The sequence below is a fragment of the Equus przewalskii genome, chromosome 7 (genome assembly GCF_037783145.1).
Source record: "Equus przewalskii isolate Varuska chromosome 7, EquPr2, whole genome shotgun sequence".
Lineage (NCBI taxonomy): Eukaryota > Metazoa > Chordata > Mammalia > Perissodactyla > Equidae > Equus > Equus przewalskii.
Window position 1 is genome coordinate 26,639,226 of NC_091837.1, and position 18,468 is coordinate 26,657,693.

An 18,468-nucleotide genomic window follows, 5' to 3' on the forward strand; every position below is an offset into this window, starting at 1 on the left:
GTGTGTGACTTTCCTTGGCATCTGCGATGTCTGCCTGTCTGCACTGCATTTCTCATAGGTGCTGTCTCAGCTTGTATTTCATTCCTGGGGAAGGGAGCTGGGCCTCAGAATGTCTGCTGAAGGCAGCTGTAGGAGGACAGAGCTGGGACAGGGGGTTGGTTCTGCAATTTTCCACTTTCTCTCCCAACTTGCCAAGTAGATGTCTCTGGAATCTTGGAGTTGCCAATGCAGCAAGGTTATCCTCTTGAACCTGACTTTGCAGTGGTCCAGGGAAGCTCCTGGAAGGAAGATGTGCCCTATTCTGCAGGCAGGCATTAGAACAGAAACATTAGTGATGGGATCAGGGGCGTGGGGGAGGGACCAGTACTCCTAGGTGAGAGAGATGCGGGAAAAGCACGCGAGCTCTGAGTCCCCTGCCTCAGTGCCTTGTATGAAGTGAGAGGGAGGTTGGGAACAGGAACCAGTGAAGCTTTAGACCATAAAACCAAGGCACATACTTAGCCACATCCTGGAGGGGTAGTTGGTGGAGGCTGATTCCAGAAGGCTAAGAAATAGTAGAAGAGTTAGACTCTGACTTGTGAGCTTTGCAGCATTGCTAGAAAAGCATCCCTGGGTTGACAAGGGCCAGCAATCCCAAGCAAGGAAGAAATTCTGGGAGGTCAGTTGACCTTTGCCCTTCTTCTGTGAAACAGCTCTGTCTTTACCTCTGAGGACTGCAGTCTTGACCGTGCACCAGCCTGGCTGTACTGTTGTTAACACATTCAAACATCTCTGTATCAGTTGGTTAGTAGCCCCCTCTCCAAGTTGCTTGAATGGCTCCAAATAGCTCCTTCTAGCTCAGGCATCTTCCGGGGACCTCCTGGGCTTCCCCAGAGCCAGCAACTAAAGATTACAGGCTAGCACAGCAAGTGGTCTCCAGACCCCACTCCAGCCTGAGTCAGCTCTAAGGACACCTCTGTCACTCACTCAGCCGTGCTAGCTGGTACCAAGAGAGAAATTCTCTATGATGGGGGCAGAGTTGCAGAATGAAAAGTGCCTCGATTTTGGAGGCGGAAGACTTGGTTTTGAATCCTGGCTCTGCCATTTGTCAGCTCTGTGACTTCCAGCTGGTTACTCAGCTCGGTGAGTCTCAGTGTTCTCATCTGTAAATTGGGGATAATAATAATTCTGACCAAGTCACTGCTTTGATGACCAAATGAAGCTGGTGAGACATTAAAACAGAAATAAAGTAATGCATTGGGAGGGACTCTGCCTATCTAGATACAAGCTCTGGAACATTCTCAGTTGCCTTTTGGCAGCAAAATGGAATGGCCAGAAGGAGGAGCAGAACATGATGCTGCTATTTCTGGTTCACGTACATTGATTCCTAGAACACGATGGTGACAAGAAAGAAAGACTGGAGGGGGTAGAAGGAACTACTGTAGTAGAAGGGCCGTGATTTATCAAGACATATCATATGCAAGAACTGGAGGTGAACGTGTTAGAGTCTGCTTAAAGACCTACAGGGGAAAAACTCTAGAATTGATACCTTAGAAGGGTGAAACATCCCTTTGAAAAGTTTAATTAAATAGGTAGGTATTTGTACTTCCTGTCTCCAACACAAGGACACTGATGTATGACATGAAACAAATTTAAGAGTGGCCAGGGAAACACTCCAGTCCAAAAATCTCTCTCCCACCGCTATTCAGAGTACTTTAAATTCCACCACTAGACATTTATTTATTTGAGTCTTGGAGGTGTTTTGACCTTGAAAAATCTTTTCTTTGATTTCAAAAAAAATCTTCCAGGAATCATTTACATGTTTGTACCTGGAGACTTGGCCCCAGCTGTTGGAGTGTGGATTTGATTAGTTTATTTTTCTCAGGCAAGCTTGGCTTCCAAACTCACGAGGCAGGAGGAGGAGTAGGTGTTTGGTGCAATGTCTACTCTGTGCGGGCAGCCCGTTTCATTCCTGCACACACGAATTTTCTGCATTGTGCATTCCTTTTGACATATCTTGTGCAAAAGGGTGCCCAGAGCCCCACTAGGCATTTCTCGTTGGTCCACAGGCCTCTAGGAAGCAGAGGGGGGTCGGGCACCTTCACGGCCAAGCACATGTTGACCCTCGGCAGCGTTTGTTCACGTCCTTGGAAATCCAAGCACAGCCTTTTGGTATTGCTTATGTTTAGTTAAGGCATAGCGAGCGGTGGGGCGCTCCGCTGCCGTGCAATATGTCACAGAGCAGACATATCTGGGGAGTAGCAATGTGAGGATTGTTGTAAGAGCAGGGGAAGCGTGAAACAACAGCCCAGGCTCTGAGCTCTCCTTGTGCCTTTTCCCACTGGTGGAAACATCTTACTTCTTGGAATCTCCCTCAGGGAGTGAGTGCACCATGGATTGACGGGCTGTGCATGGTTCTCCGGAGGTCTGCGTGCTCCCACTGTCTCCTTCTCACAGTGTGGTCGCTGCAGCTGCCTCCTCCTCGGTCCCCTGGGTGGGACAATCCCCTGGGCTTGCACAGTCCCTACAGCCTCTCGTGCCCCTCCCACCTCATGGGGACCATTCCCCATCTCCAGGTGAGGAACAGGCCCTGCAGATTCTGGCCACTCCTTCCCAGACACGTCTCCTTTCCGTCCCACGGGGACCCCTGAAGCAGAAAGTGATCTGGTTCCCAACACACTGATTAAACAGAAAATTAACACAAAATGCTAGGGCTCCTACTTCAGGGAGCTTGTAAAATAAAGGGGCGCTTAATTTTCAAGGGAAAGCCACTCCCTGCCACCCTCCCCGCATCTCCCAGGGGAAAGGGGAGACATTAAGATTGGCTCCCACCAGTGATCAGCTCTCACCTGCCATTTCACCATCTATTTAGAACCGAGATCTTTTTATGGATACCTTTTCCAATTAGCATAAGGAAGGCAGTCACAGGAGGACAGAAATGGCTGTGAAAGTCAGCGATGAAACCAATGGGAATTCCCACGAGAAACTGAAAGTAGCAGCATTTAGAGAACTCCTTCAAACCCTCACCTGCACCGGCCACGACCCAGACACACGGAGAAGGAAAGCGCCGACGTCCTCCAGGTGGTGGGACGTGCCTGCAAGACCTAATAGCAAAATAATGAATGATAGTGCTTTTATGAAATGGTGCTTCTCAATTTAGTAGGTAATGTATTCCTTTTCACTCATCCACATAGCAGCCTCTGAATGGCTCCATTACGAGGATGCACTGCTCTATGAGGCTTTTATTCTTTTATATGCAAATGACCTCATTCGATTGAAGGTGGCAAACGTTACTTGAGTTCACATTTGTCATGGAGGTGATTTTGATAACAATGTTTTTAAAATTTATTATATTGTTATTCGTATTGTGTTTTGCAGTGCAGAGTTGAGAACTGAACTGGAAACCTTGGAAATGGTTCAAAAGGCGAGAGTGAGATGTACATTTCTATGTGCAAAGCTGGGGTGGCGTGGACTCTGGAGTAAATGGCCCATCTTGCAGGTGCAACACCTGGGCACCGGCTCCTTATTAAGACTGAAAATATCTCAGGACTTCAGAACAGTAAGCTGGGGAGCTTTGCATTTCTGGTTGGCATCCTTTCTTCTTTGTCTTAAAGGTCTGTCTTGGAGTTTATGGGGTTGAATTTACCCGGAAGCAGAAAAAAAGTCATTGATAGTAGCTCTGCACCAAAGTGTCCAACGGGCAAAGCAGGTTGTCACCCTGGTTGCAAAAGCCATCGACAGAATCCTCTTGCCCTTACTGTATGCCTCTTCTATTGAGCACACATCTTCCTGTGGCTGCTAAAGTGGACAGGCCACTCTGGACAAGGCCCTCCCCTATGTGAAAATTGCTGTCAGCTCACAGTGCATTCACTTTGTGGTTTGGTAATCATCACCATATATTTTGTTACAATCTCTTATCTTTTCTTCTTCTCTAGACCAAAAACACTTTTAAATTCACAGCGTTGGAAACAAGGTGATGCTTAAATCATTATTGTATGAATGAATGAATGAATGAATGAGCAAGGAATTGCATGACGGGCTAGAGGGTGCCTTTTCCAGTGGTGTTAAACAGGGGTGCTATATTCTTGGAAGACTGGAGCAAACGTCATGCAGAACTGTCTTGTGCCTCCTTTCCAAGTTTTATTTCAAAGGGAAAAAGTGACCAAGCAATCGGGTGCGTCCTATTTCGAGATCCATATCCAGGTCGGCATCCATTACAGCTATTGAAAGAGACTGTAAGTCTGCCACCTCATTTAAACGGTGGTATTTCTGGACATCTCTGTTTGCTGCTAAACACTTTCAAAACTCAAGTGAAAACTACATGGACAAGAGCCCTTAGTTCTGGAGCTTGCTTTCAACGCCAGGAGATAAGACACTTGATTATAGTGGCTGAAACAATAGGGGATTGTTCTCTCATAAAAAGAAGCCCAGAAGTAGGCAGTTCCATGATTGGTTAATTCTGCAGCACAATAATGTCACCCAGAGGCTTTCTCTGTCTTTCCATTTAGCCACATCAGTAAGCTGTCTCCCTCATGATCTCAAGATGGCTGCAGAGCCTCCAGTCATCACAAATACACACAGCTCTATCAGCAAGAGGATAATTTGTCCTCACTCATCTTGTTTTAACCATGAAAGAAAATCTTTCTCACAATATGGAAATTACCTTCAAAAATAAACTCACAATTCTATTTGGTTATCTTATTTGACAATTTGTTGCCTGGGCCATAATGTTGTAACTGACATCGGTATTCCTGCACAGAGTAAATACTTGTAAAATTTAAAAAAATACATATTTTGTTGGACTATACGATTGATCAAGTGGTAGTGTTTCTAAAAAGATAGAATAATGTAAATCATGGTCATCATTTTGGTTTGAGAGGATGAATCTCTTTAGATGGGATAAAAGTTTACATGAGGAAAAAAACGTTTAACCAAAGTAACATAAGTATGAGACACTCTCACATTTCACTATCTTCTTCATATGACTTCTTCTTATTACTTATTTGAACCCAACTGGACTGTAAGAGGACATTTTTTTTGAATTATATTTTATGCCTGGCTAATATCCGTGTAAAACCCATTTGAAAATGTGAATAAATGATCAGCTTCTTTCATTGGTTGTCATTGGATCATATTATCAAGTGAGAAGTGAAATGAATGAATGAATGTATTTGGCTGCAAACCCTATGGATATAAACATATTCCCAACAAAGCATCGCACGAAAGTTGCCGTCTCTGCCTTCTGTCAACCTTGGGTGCAATACAGTCTTAACAATATAATGTGCAAAGTGCCTGAAAAAATTGTTTAAAGTGTTGTAAGGGTGAGAATATATGGGGATTTTCTGTTCTTTTTTAAAAAGTCTATATCCTAAAATTTCTCTGAAAAAAATAAAATCTAATTAAAAAAGTGTTATAAAGAAAGACGATGGATTCTGTTTTAAAAGACAGAAAAAGCTCTTAATTGGAAATATTTTTACAAACTCTCATTGTGAAGAAACATGAATGGTGCAAGTGGAAGCCACGCGGTAAAGTATAATGTTGCCGAAGTTGAAGAGATTGGAGAAAACATTCAAGGTTCAGAGTGTTCTGACAGGTGACACGAGGCCTGGTAGGAAATGCGAGCCACCTACGGGACTTGTCGTCGGAGACCTCATGCCACCAGATAGTGTAGACAGGGGCTTGTATCTTGAAAGATTTATGTCTGTGTCATTGGGAAGCAATTCTCAAAGGAAATAAACTGCCTCTTCTCATGTGGCCGGAAACCATCCTACAGAGCCTGCCTTGACCTAAAAATTAGAACCGAGGCTGAGTGAAAAGCCCATTGTTCCACCCTGGAAAGAAAAGTTTGTGCTTCTTTATCGTCTGTGAGAAGAGCGGAACCCTAAGATAGATTCTGTAAAGATCCCACTCACTTTGTTCTATTAAAGTCCCAACTCAATGTACAATTGAGATCAAGGCCGAATTCTTCCTGGGGAGGGGACTCTCTTGTTTGGAAATCTAAAACCAATATTTCAGGAGTCTCTATTTGCATAGGCTTATTAATCCAGAAAATATTCTAAGCAATTGAACAGAGGCTAGGATCATACTGCTGATTAACTTGCTGGTGGAGATGGATAGTCTTTGAACACAGAGCTTCCGGGGAGAGCGGGCCTGGGAGGAGGGCTGCTCTGAGGGGACCAATCAGTCACTTATTAGGGTGGGTGTAATTTTCAGGAGCAATTACACAGACACTGCTAAGTTTAACATTAAGGATGAGAATCAGCAGTCTTCGTGAAGAGTTTGGATGCAATTCAGGCAATGAAATGAACGGAAACAAGAGCACTGTGATGAGAACGGGCTTGATCTAACATACCTATGACAGATCCCATGGCGGGGGAATCCAGATTTAGAACATTAATGCCGTCAAACTCACAGATGTCTTGTGAAGATCAAATGAGTTATCCAGAGAAATCAGCCCCTTGCACGTCAAAGGCACTCAATAGATGCTGGTTTTATTCTTTTCTGCATCCTCTCTTCACCCTTTACCTTTTCTCCCACCTACCAGACAGAGACGCGTGCATATGGTGTGCTTCCAGCTCCTCCTTAACCTCCCGGTCTCTGGGATATTCGAAGTGATCTCACCTCGAGAAGGACCGCGCTCATCCTGCCACCTGGGGCGTTTTCTCTGGGGGGGCTTACTGTGCTCTGGAGAACGAATGTGGCCAGCTCTGTAATGTTGGGCTCTGCTACTCTCCGGCAGGTAATGTCTACAAAGGAGTCATGTTCTACACATATTTAGCATACACAAATTTAATTTTAAGCATTTTGGAAAAGAGAGAGACGGAAATAGTAATTTAAATACACTGCAGATGATTCTACCCACTGTTCCACTCAAGAGGCACCTGTAGCGGGATGCATGTGGGGTGGGGGAAGGGAAGTGGTCCTTCGCAGCTTAGCCTCAGTTTGCCCAGGAAGCTCGCAGCCCAGGCATCTCCTCATGAGCGTGATTCTGGTGTTCCAGAAACTAGTCCTCAAAAGGAAGTGTCCTTTCCTAGCAAAAGCTATGTATTCGGTGCTTTATGTCTGGTTTAAGGGCTAAAAGGTAATTTCTAATAATAGACACTTTTTTACCTTATGCACACGAGCACTAAACTCTCATATAAGATTCAACTCCATTCTACTATCTTTAGTGAGACTTGCTAAGAATTTAACACATTTTTAAAAATCCAGGGGAAAATACTTTTTAACAGAAGCTGGTGTATATTGGAGCCTTAGGTTTTCAAGGGTGGGTGGTTGGTCAACAGGAAGCTTACCAAGGTTTTCCGGAGATGGGAGTCAAGCCATGGATCCAGTCGTGGACAGGTGTGGCTCTGAAAGAGGCAGGCAGGCCAAGCAAAACCATCCACTGCTAAGAAAGCAAAGCAAACCCGGAAGCAATCAGAACGAAAACGGGAGTTACTTTCCAGCATGCTCCAGGTTCCTAGGTGTGCCTCGCGTCATCTTAGAAGCTAAATGCTTTGTCCTAAGTAGAATTGTTTTTATTTTACTTTTAAAATTATGAATTGCTTCAATCATATTTAAGTAGGCACACAGCCATCCCACAGCCACCCATTTATCTAACATCTAGCTTTGTCATAGATTAACATTCTGCCATTCTGGGTTCAGAAATTTTTTTAAGAAGGCGGAAAACATTGCAGATATGATTAACTGTTGGTTCCCTTCACGGAAGGAACTAAGCCTTCTGTTGCTGTGTGAAGGCCCATTCTGGACTCATGCTGGGAAATCATTCACTGTTTTCAGAATCATTTTTTGCTTCCCCTTCTTGTAGCACTAAGAGCTAGGGAGAGGTATTAAGGCCATTCCCCCTGTTGTTGGCCACCCAAGTCAATTCACAAAAGCCCCCTATAGCAAGAGAATAAACCCCATCATCTCTTTATTCCGGCTGTTTTAATTTTATTCCCTTTATTGCTGTGACATCAGGCGGAACAGATGAGACAATGAAGATTCACAAACATTTGGTTCAGGAGATTGTTAGATAAATGAGCCAAAGGTGGCCCCTGTATTTCGGCCCTCCGTTGCTTGCTTCTTTACAGCCAGCTCAGACTCCTCAGCTACGAAGCCTGCTGGCACCCACATCAAACGTGCACATCCAGTTGTTTTAAATATAACCGAGTAAACAGATCATTAGCCATGTACAGCCTGCCTGCTTGGCGTAACTCACCATGCGGTCAACATCTGCTAGCCTTAGATAAGAGCAGCTCTGTAGCCACGAAAGACCCCAGGCCACTGCCACCCTGAGGAGCTGTCTGACACAGCTGCTGAGAGACCTCACCTAGACGTGTGAGCTCCTCTCCACTTCCTCTCTCCTCCAGGCGTTCCCTTGCCCTCCTCACCTTCTGGGTGGTGGCCCCTGCCCCATAGCCTCTGGAAGGGGCCATGCTGTGAGGGACGTCCCCTAAATGCCGTCCTGTCCAAGCAGCGTCTACGTAAACTCGTTGCGTGCTACTGCCACCTTGAGGTTATATGTTTTACTTGCTCGGCCCAGATCCCTCAAATGCACTGCAGAGATAGATGGATGCTGAGTTACTGAGCACAAGGCTCATTATGGTCTCCTTTTATGAACAATTCAGGTCCGTCTTCTGGTGAGTTCATCCTTTGTCCACTGCACACCGTCCTCCCAAACTTGTCTGTTAATCTTGTGCCTACTTGAGGCTAGCTAGACGCCCCAGGCTCCAGGCCTAATGACTTCCTTCAAACATGACCAAGTGATATAGTGGCATTGGTGGGAAGTGATGATCTTGTGGCTCAGACAGACCTGAGCCTCATTCTACACTTGGTAACCCATCAACACTGTTTGGGCTCAAACCACCCTGGAGGTGATAGGAGTGCAGACACTCCATAGCTTTCTACTCGTCCTTGTGTCCCACTGACCAAGAGTTGACCTGCAAAAGTGACTGATAACGTTGTTTTTCCTCATTAGGTCAAACGCATCATCCCTCCTCCAGTACGATCCACCTCCTTGTCACTACTGCTCGACCACATCTCTATTGCCATTGCTCTCCGCTTGTAACCACGAGTCAGCAGAGGAATGCTGGTTACAGGATGATTCCAGAGCTTCTTCAGGGCCAGTGCTGTTGGTCAGTGTTATTGTTGGCACAGGGTTTGAAGGAAACTTTTTCTTTGGGTTCAAGCTACTGGCTTCTCACTCTCAACATTTTTACCAGGAAAGAGCTAGATAATTACTTTAATAAAATCCAGTCTTGATCTCTCTCAGAAGAACTTAACATTACCTGTCCATTTAAAAGGATGTCCCAATGCTAATGGTAAATAACATTAACCTGAAACGAGCTGAGCTCCTTCTGACCTTAGGGTCTTCTGGGCTGGGGAGCAGACATGGGCGGACCTTGGTCAGCTGCAAAGATGGTGGAGCATTTGACCCAGGTTTTCTTTGACTGGGTCCAGAATGTCACGTGTCTCCTGGGTAAAGTCATGTACCTCTTTAGTTTTTTGATGGGGGTAGCTCAGAAATTACACTTGGCATAGATGATGATACTGTCCTTGTTCCAAGTTGATGTTGTAACTTATTGTAAATGCCCTTAAACACAATGAACCCCCCAGCATCAGGGGCTGTGTCCTGCTTGCATTCTTGCTGTCTAGCACAGCGCCTGGCGTAAGCAAGATGTTCAGGGCCCACTATTGAATTACCAACAGTCTATTTTTCAGAATTAAATGCAGTCTAAGTATATATCAGTCGCCCTCGTGTTTTATGGCCTGCAGCAACACTGGGTGATTTTGCTCTTGCTCTAATGTCTCCCTGTAAAAAGTAGTCACTTGCCCTGAGCACGGCTCAGAATATATCACTCATTAAATTGAGTTCCAGACAAGACTGCAAGGCTATTAGCCTGATGCTCCAAAGTAGTGGGAAGCCTCAAGGGCATATTGTAATTATTCATTTGCTAAATAACACAGAAACACAAAGGCTTAATTACAGTATTTTGCTGCAAAAAAGAATTGCAGTGATTTTCACGTCAGAATATCTCATTAATGAGATTTGCTTAACTGTTATTGGCAATATTCTGAAAGGCCCTTTCGTTTTAAATCATTTTCTAAATTGCTAATGTCATTTGTGGGAGAGGAGAGCTCCCTAAAATCTCTTGCGGAGGTGAAATGTTAGTGATTCAGAAAATTCTCAATGTTAGTTTCTTCCTGAGTGGCAAGACCTGATGGTGCGAAAGAAATGCCTTCTTGACATCTCTCTGTGTCTCCACATCGTCATTATTCAAGTTATTACAAGCATGAAAAATCTAAATGTAAAAAAATGAGTTTAAGTGTGACAATTCTTTCACCAAGAGTTCACAAAGGCGAGTACACTGATGGTCAAGTGTGTGCCTTTGTGTAATTAACATCTCCGGGCCCAGTCTCCTCATCTATAATGTAACTAGGTTCATTCATCGATTCAGCAAATATTTCTTGAATGCTCCAGGCTCTCTTCCAGGCACGAGGAATGCAGTAGTAAATAGGCCTAGGCTAGCTCCTGACTTCCAGGAGTTTATATTCTAGCAGAAAAAACCGACAATAAGCTTATAACTGAATCTACCATACCTGATATACTTCAAGCTGGGAATAGTTTTTTTAGGCAAATGAAATGTGATAATTCAATGGCGAGATACTTGGGAGTTCCCACATTCGTCCCCAGCACTTATTCATCTTATACCTGGAAATTTGGGCTCTTTGACCCCCTTCTTCCGTTTCTCCCATCCCCCAATCCCCCAATCTGTTCTCTGTTTCTGAGTTTGGTTTTTTTAGATCCACATCTAAGTGGAGTTATTCAGCCACGAGAAAGGAGGAAATCCATTCATTTGCGACTACTTGGATGAACTCTTTGTGGTTGCTGTTGTGTCCCTTTCTTCTCATTTACTGATGAAGTCAAGTCAGGTGTTCTGGTGTGAGGTAGGAGCTGTACCACCTTCCCAAGGTTTTTTCATGAAAACTGCTGACTATTTAAACTTAATAATGTCAAATTTCTGATAAATGGGTTTATTAACAACTTCCTTAAAAATGAATGTGTTTCATTGTTTCAACTGAAAAAGGGGGAATGTAAGGGAACAGGATCTAGCACATTTGCACTGATTTATTTCTGCTCTGTGAATTAAGAGCGTAAAGCACCTTGCTTGATAATCCCTTGACAGACTAATAAATGAGAAGCAGATTTTTAAAACGGAGAGTTGATATGGTTAGAAAGCTATTAACTTTCTCCCACTCCAGTATCATGGAACAAGTAAGCCATGGGGGTACCTGTCTTTCAAAATAATTAAACTTCCAAATTAGGTTTTTGGTTTAAGAAAGATCTGATTTAATCATTTTATTAAGCTGAAGTCTGTAACTGTGAATGGTTGGAGGTCTGGTTCCTGTTTTTTTTGTTTCGTTTTTCTCCTGTATTTCTGGGAACTTGAAAGCATGCATCCAGAAATTACTATGTGCTGAGCAAGTGTCTCCTGCTATACAGAGTTTTTTGATCTGCACAACACTCAAATGAGGTAGGTAGTATTATTACTCCCATTTACAGGAAGGGAAACTGAGGCAGTAATAGTTGAAGTTACCAGTAGCCCTGGGGTTTGAATCTGTGTTCTCATGTTATTCACTGTGCTGTCCTGGTAAATAAATACATAAGCAGATAGGAAGATAGAGAATGGATGTTTGACTAAACCTCAGGCAGCAAAGGCCAGAATCTTTGGTGGAGGGGATGAGTGGAGTGGCCCTTAATGTTCCAGATCAACTCCTCAGGTCACGACTCTGGGATCCCAGGAACAAACTCCATGGAGGCTCGGGCACCTCTGGCTGTCCTTGGTGCTTCCCTCTTGAAGCTCTTTTTAGGGAGAACTTTTCGTATTTGCTCTCTTGCTTACCCAAGGAGAAGCTCTGCAGGGGTGCTGGTGACGGTGTGACAGTGTATGTCTCACGTATCAGTCATGGGGATTGTACTACTTTCAGAACAGATGGATCCAGCTGCCCAAGGAATATTTTTAGGATTCTGGCTCTCTCTCTATATATATCTCTGAGCTCTGCCCACTTCTGTGTTGGCTTCCTTTTAAGGCAATTTCCCCATAGGTTGAGACCTAACCATCAGCATCTGTGGGTTATCTTCCACCAGCTAAGCATCCAGGAGAGAATATATAAACAATTCTAGTAAATAGCCCCATGGATGTCACTTCACGTTCATTGGCCAGGGTTAGGCCATGCCTCCTCCGTCACTGACCACCCCTGAAAAATTCAGAATTGTTTACAATTGTTCACAGTTGTGTGGGATGTTCTCTTTTCTAAAATAAAGTACCCCGCCCTCATTATATAAGTCGACAGGTATTTATTTACAGTCCAGTAAGCGTCAGTCACCAATAGACCTTCGGTTATGACAATATTAAGGAAACAACTCCACTTGTTTAACGCTTTCTTCTCTTCACAACACGCCGGTATGTATTGTCTTCTGTGATGTGGATAGATGGATGTGCCAATTCCCTATTGTGCTGTAACAAATTACCACAAAATTAGTGGCTTAAAACAATGCAAATTTATTATTTTACAGTTTTATAGGAAAGAATCCAATATGGGTCTCATTGGCCTAAAATCAAGGTGTTGGCAGGGCTCTATTCCTTCTAGACGCTCTAGGGGCGAACCCCTTCCTTGTTCTTTCCACCTTCTGGAGGCTGCCTATATTTTTTTTCTTCCTCCATCTTCAAAGCCAGCAATAGTGGGTCTCGTCCTTCTCACACCGCATCACTCCAGCTTCCTCTGTCTGCCCTCTCTTCCACACTGAAAAACCTGTGATTACACTGAGATGACCTGGACAATCTAGGATAGTCTCCCCATCTCAAGGTCATCTGCTTAGCAACCTCAGTTCCATCTGCAGCCTTCATTCCCCTTTCCATGTAACCCAGCATGTTCACAGTCCCAGGGTTACGACGGGCATATCTGGGAGGGCCATCATTCTGCCTATCAGAGTGGGCAGGAACTTTACACAAGACGCCCCAGGGAAGCATGATGACTGTAAAAGGCCACAGGAGTCGGGGACAGACTTGCAATGGCACTGCTGCCCCTGTTTCGTCTCTGCTCTATTTTCCCTTCAAAGTGATGAGAATTTTTTGGTTTCATTTTATGTCATTTTTTAGTAGAAATACTCCAATTGCAGCTCTTAAATGAAACAGCTGTCTGGAGGTTGAGGAATTTATGCAAAAGTGAAAGACACATTATTCCTTCTTTTATTTCCATTCGGGAATTGTGTTGGTGTACAGGTCCCAGGAATTCAGTATCATTTACCGTGCCTTCCAGCTGTGAGCTTTCATCCATGGTTTCCCATAAGATTTTCTGTGTAGTCAGTGAAACCAAATTTGCTTTGGGAAACATTTTGCAGCAGCAGTTGGTAGCCAAGACAGGGGTGGCTTCCTAAGTCCTCAGCATTAAAATACAATTTATTTTATCTTTCAATCACCATTTCTGGAAGGCACAGGCAAGTATAAATCCCAATTTGCTGGTTAGAGCTGAGGACACACCGTGACAGAGTTAGACTCCTGTGTAATGGATTGCATAGATGGATCTAAATGCAAATATCTTTGTTTCTCCTCTATTCTCTGGATATGAGCCATCACACCAAGGCTTTTTATGAGCTGTATCTTAAGAGCATCTTCAATGGTTATTAAAGTTTGGAGAGCAAGAAGTAGAGAGAAGTCGTAAACAAGAGATCCCAGTTAATGGCGTTTTGAGAATGAGCTATGGTGGTGGGTCTTACTGGGGGATGAGCTCTTCTCTGGATTTACTAGTTATTTATAAGACAGAGAAACAGAATGATTTGTGTCCTTTGACAACTTTTAAGTGTATATTTTCCTCTGAGAGTCTTTTTTTTGCTTTTGTAAGTCAGTCTGCCGTTACAATTGCAGTCAATTTCTCTAAATGCTCCTTTTCTTGGAGACTGAATTAAACGAGAAAGACACAATTTTCTCCAACATTCTTGAAATCGAATGGAAGGCCCTCCTTCTATGCTAGTCAGGTGTCAATCTGAATATTTTCCTTGCAGTTCTGTCTGGAAGGAAAAAGCTACCATTTGTAGCTGGCAAACACCTGCATGGCTGAGCCATGTTAAATATTTTTACTGTTTCTCTATCTAGAGGTGAGGTTGAATGATACCAAAGCATCAGCGGGTGACAGTAGATTCTTCTTCAGTTTTCCTCTCCCCTCCCCTGGTTCTTCTGAATTTGGGGAACTTTTTCAAATGGCCTGTCTCTGGAAGGCCCATGTAGCATCCTCTTTTAACACTGAGAGTAAACGTGGCTGCCGAAGCCCCTGGGACATGAACCGAGGGTGGAGTTCGTTCTATAGAAGATTGACTGTGAATGTCTGAGGGCAGAATTGAGTCCTTACATCTCTAAGTGCAAGAGCTGTCATGAAATCTTTTGGCTGGGCCAAATACTATCTTACAGTTAACTAGGTCAGGGACCATGAATATAAACCCCACTACAGGACATTTCAACAGTAAGAGTTCAGATGACTTCTGTTTAATAGAAAGCATGAGGATGGTTTTACAGTCATAATTGTCTCTGCATTTTCTGCTTCATAGCATAACTATAATTCAGACATTCCCTTCCCCGTGCACTTCGGGGTGTGGTGAGCTCTGCAAACAGCAGTCATCAATGTCACCTTTGGCCAGGGTCCCTGAGTGGACCTGCATCATTTCACTCTTCCCTCAAGCCAGAGAGTAATAATATACTCCTTTGTGCCTTAAGTTGGGTGGAAATCATCTAAACTCTTAATACTGGGAAGGCACCACGGGTGGATTTTATGCATTAGACTCCTGGGCTGGTCAGCTGTTAGACACCATGTGGCTTGGCTGAAGGATTCCATGGCGGATCTCGCAATTATACATGCAGCTGGTCACATATGTTGAAATACGTACCCACAAGGGGAAAAAACTACCCTGTGGAATTTTTAGAGCATGCACTATCTGGTCTGCACTTGTATAATTCCATTTAATCCTCACAAACACCTGTTGAAGTTGGCATTATCCTTATTTTCATTTTACAGATGTGGAAACTGAAACTTAGAAAGCTGAGTAACATTGCCAAGTCCACACGGCGATTGGGTATTGGCAGATAGCATTAGAACCCAAGTCTGACTTCAGACTCATGCTTTCTGCCACATCCATGTGCTTCCCCCAGGAGGTGAGACTCTCCAGGGCAGGGGATATATGTATATATATGTAACTGGGTCCAGCCTACTCTCTTGCCGTAAACAATGAGAAAAATAAACAGCACGAGTTATTAGGAAGATGTCAGTTAAAACCACAACGAGATACCATTATGCATCTACTGGGTTGCCTAAAATTAACAGACCAACCCTACCAAGTGTTGGCCAGCATATAGAAGTTGGAACTCTCATACGCTGCTTGTGGGAGTGTAAAATGGCACAACCACTTTGTAAAATGGTTTGGTAGTTTCTTAAAATTTTAACCTAATGGAATCCCGCAACGTCAAGGACATTCTTCTACTTTATGAAGGATCTATGTAAAAAACTTAAAGAAACTCAACTATCTTAATATGCCCTCCATTACAAGACCAAAGAAGAAAACCAAAGCCCAGAAATTCATGGAAGGGTGCAAGAGTGCTTCTACAAGCGATGAGAAGACAGTCAAGGATCAAAGAATATCTGGGGGACGACAACGCCAGGAAAGAGAGAGTATAAAGGTCCCAGTAGGGCGTAGTTATGGACTCCATTGAATCTTCCCTAATAACTCAGAGAGCTGATGGACTCCTACTAGTTACCCTGTATCCAGGAGTAGTTCTGACCCACTGGCCCTGCCTCTGAGCCTGAAGTCCACAGAGGAATCAGTTGGAAAGACCTGCACCAATTTGGCAAAACCTTCCAAACATAATTAGTGCTCATGCTACAGTAAGAGGAGCCGCACCAGAGTCTCCAGCCAGTCAAGCACTGTCAAACGTCTCTCTCTCCCTTCCTCTCAAGGGTAGACTTTCATCCAAAGGTGGAAGACAAGTTTGAAGGGATGAATTCATACTTACTCCGCCACACATCAGATGTTTCTAATTAGCTGTCTAAAAGGCATACAACAATATTTGGAGGACACTTCAAGACACCGATAAAAATGTAAACAGCAGCCATTGGAGGAGATGAAAGAGGTAGCTGTCATCACAACATCTTAATGGGCCAAATAGCAGTTTGATAAATGTGCCCAAGAAAACCATTCTGTCCGCCTGTTCTGGGGCGGGAGGAGGAGAGAGAGAAGCAGAGATAAAAGACTCCAGGACTCAAATATCAGCAACTGAGTGGCCATTTTCACTTGGAAAGATTGTTGCTTCTCCTTGATTAATTGTTACCCTTTTCTTAGAACTTTCTGGCACTCTGAGTTATTGACTTGGCTTCACTGCCATTGTGAGAGCAACATTTAAGAGTTTTCCTTTTAGCTGAACTATTTGCCTGAGAGAATACCTTCCCATTTTAGTAAATTAAAATAGTTCTTCGTTAAATATTGTATTTATTTTACCCAAAATGGCCTCAGAGAGAAAGATGGTCTCTCTCAGGAATTCGATCAGAGGCATGTAGACTGCAGTGGAAAAACCAGGTCATCACTGAAAGCAGGGCACTGGAGCGAGGCCAGAATTCTTCCCGCTTAGGTTCTGCAAGGGGGCTTACTTTTGGCCTCATTATTATACCTTTTGATTTCATCAGTGCGTCCAGCATATGGCCAATAAATTCTGAGCTTTCTTTACATTAGTTATGACTGGGTTCTGTTCTTCTCAGGGTAACGGTTTCTGTCTGGATCAGAGTCGAAACTCTATTTGGACCTCCAGTCAGCATAACACACAAAAGCAAAACCCGACCCATGCACTTTAACAAGAAGCACATTCAAACCCAAAATGCCCTGTTAGTTGTGTTGAATTTTACCAAATACATCAGCAGCTGATCAAGACTAACTGAAACGGAAAGAATGTAAGATTCCCAAAGCGAAATAAAATTTATTTCAGTAGGAAACATAAAGTCCTGGAAAAAAATTGTTTTGCTGATAAAGAAAAAAGAAGGTGAATAAATTCTTATCTTCCTTAGCTAAATAATTCTGCCGCATTCTCCTCAGACGGCCCGGGCTGGGCTAAGTGAGACAGAGAATCTTTTCCATAAGTCGGAATTGTTCTATCACTTTGCTATCTGTTTGGCTCATTTTTTTTTCTGAGAAGCTTTAAAAATTAGGATACTATTGCTTTTGAGTTTGAAATTCATTCAGGCACCACTAAGTGAAAATAAAGTATATAGCATTTTAAAAAGAGGACTATGAGTTTGAGTCTGATTTCAACCCCAGTGGAAGGTAAGGTGTTCAGGCCGTGAAGACAGAGGTGGTCATTTGCACGGTGTAGATGCGAGTATGTCGAATAGAACTGATATAGAACCAGAATTAGAGTGACAGTTGCGGAGCCTGATTATAAATGCCCAGCCATCCTCCTCCGAAACACCTTCCACGCTCCACATCTAGTAAGTTCCTATCCACCCGCAAATGTGAAATTATGTGATGAGGAAGATCGGTTTTATGATGTTCCACACGAATTATTTCTCACCCGAGTTGCCCAAGCCTCAACACGATATATGAAATTAAAGTAAAGTTTTAGATTCCTTTCTGCAGAATTACGTGTTAGAGAAAGTCAAGCTTTAAGTAGCAGGGCTTCCTGGGAGATGGACGTTCCAACTTGTATTCAGCCTTCTGAACTGAGCTGTTTTAGTACTCCTTGAAAAAGCCTTTTCTTTTGTTCTTTTTTCTTATTTTCTTATTGTTATAAATTATTTTTTTCTTACTTTTTTGTACCTTTTGGCATCATTTTCTTTCCCCAAATATTAACTAAAGCACATTGCGGATATAATCACAAAATGTGCAGAATAGATGACAATGTATTAGCAACTGATGCCAACTAAGAACCAGTGCTGAGTTTTACAATTTTTATTCCCGTAGATGCACAGTAGCAATATCAAGACAAGCATAATCCATGTCTCACATGATACCGTGAAGCCCAAGAGCAGCCCCGACCAACAGAACTTTCTGCCATGATGGTCGTGTTCTATATCTCACAGCTGAACATGGGAGCTATTGTTTATCTTTTAGCGAGAGGGACTTAACTTACGATTCTCTGACCCAGTTGCTCCCCGCGCCGGCTTTCGATTGCTGTGGTATGTTGATCTCCGTTACGGTGGGCAACTCTTGTTGCCATCATGAAGCAGCATGAAAGGCGTCAGTCCAAAGCCCCAGACCCTTCGAACGGTGCCTGGAAGTGATGGAGAGGGCATCCTGCCCTGTAATCTGGGCCGAGGGCTGGGATGTGGATGTGCGAGGCGTGTTTAACACCCCGACAGCCACAGCCTCTGTGAAGCTGCCTGATGGGAACACCGCCTGTTGCTATGCTCTGTCCTTGTCTCTGCTGTTAACCATTCTGTGATGTGCTGAGTGAGGATATTCTTATCCCTCTGAAA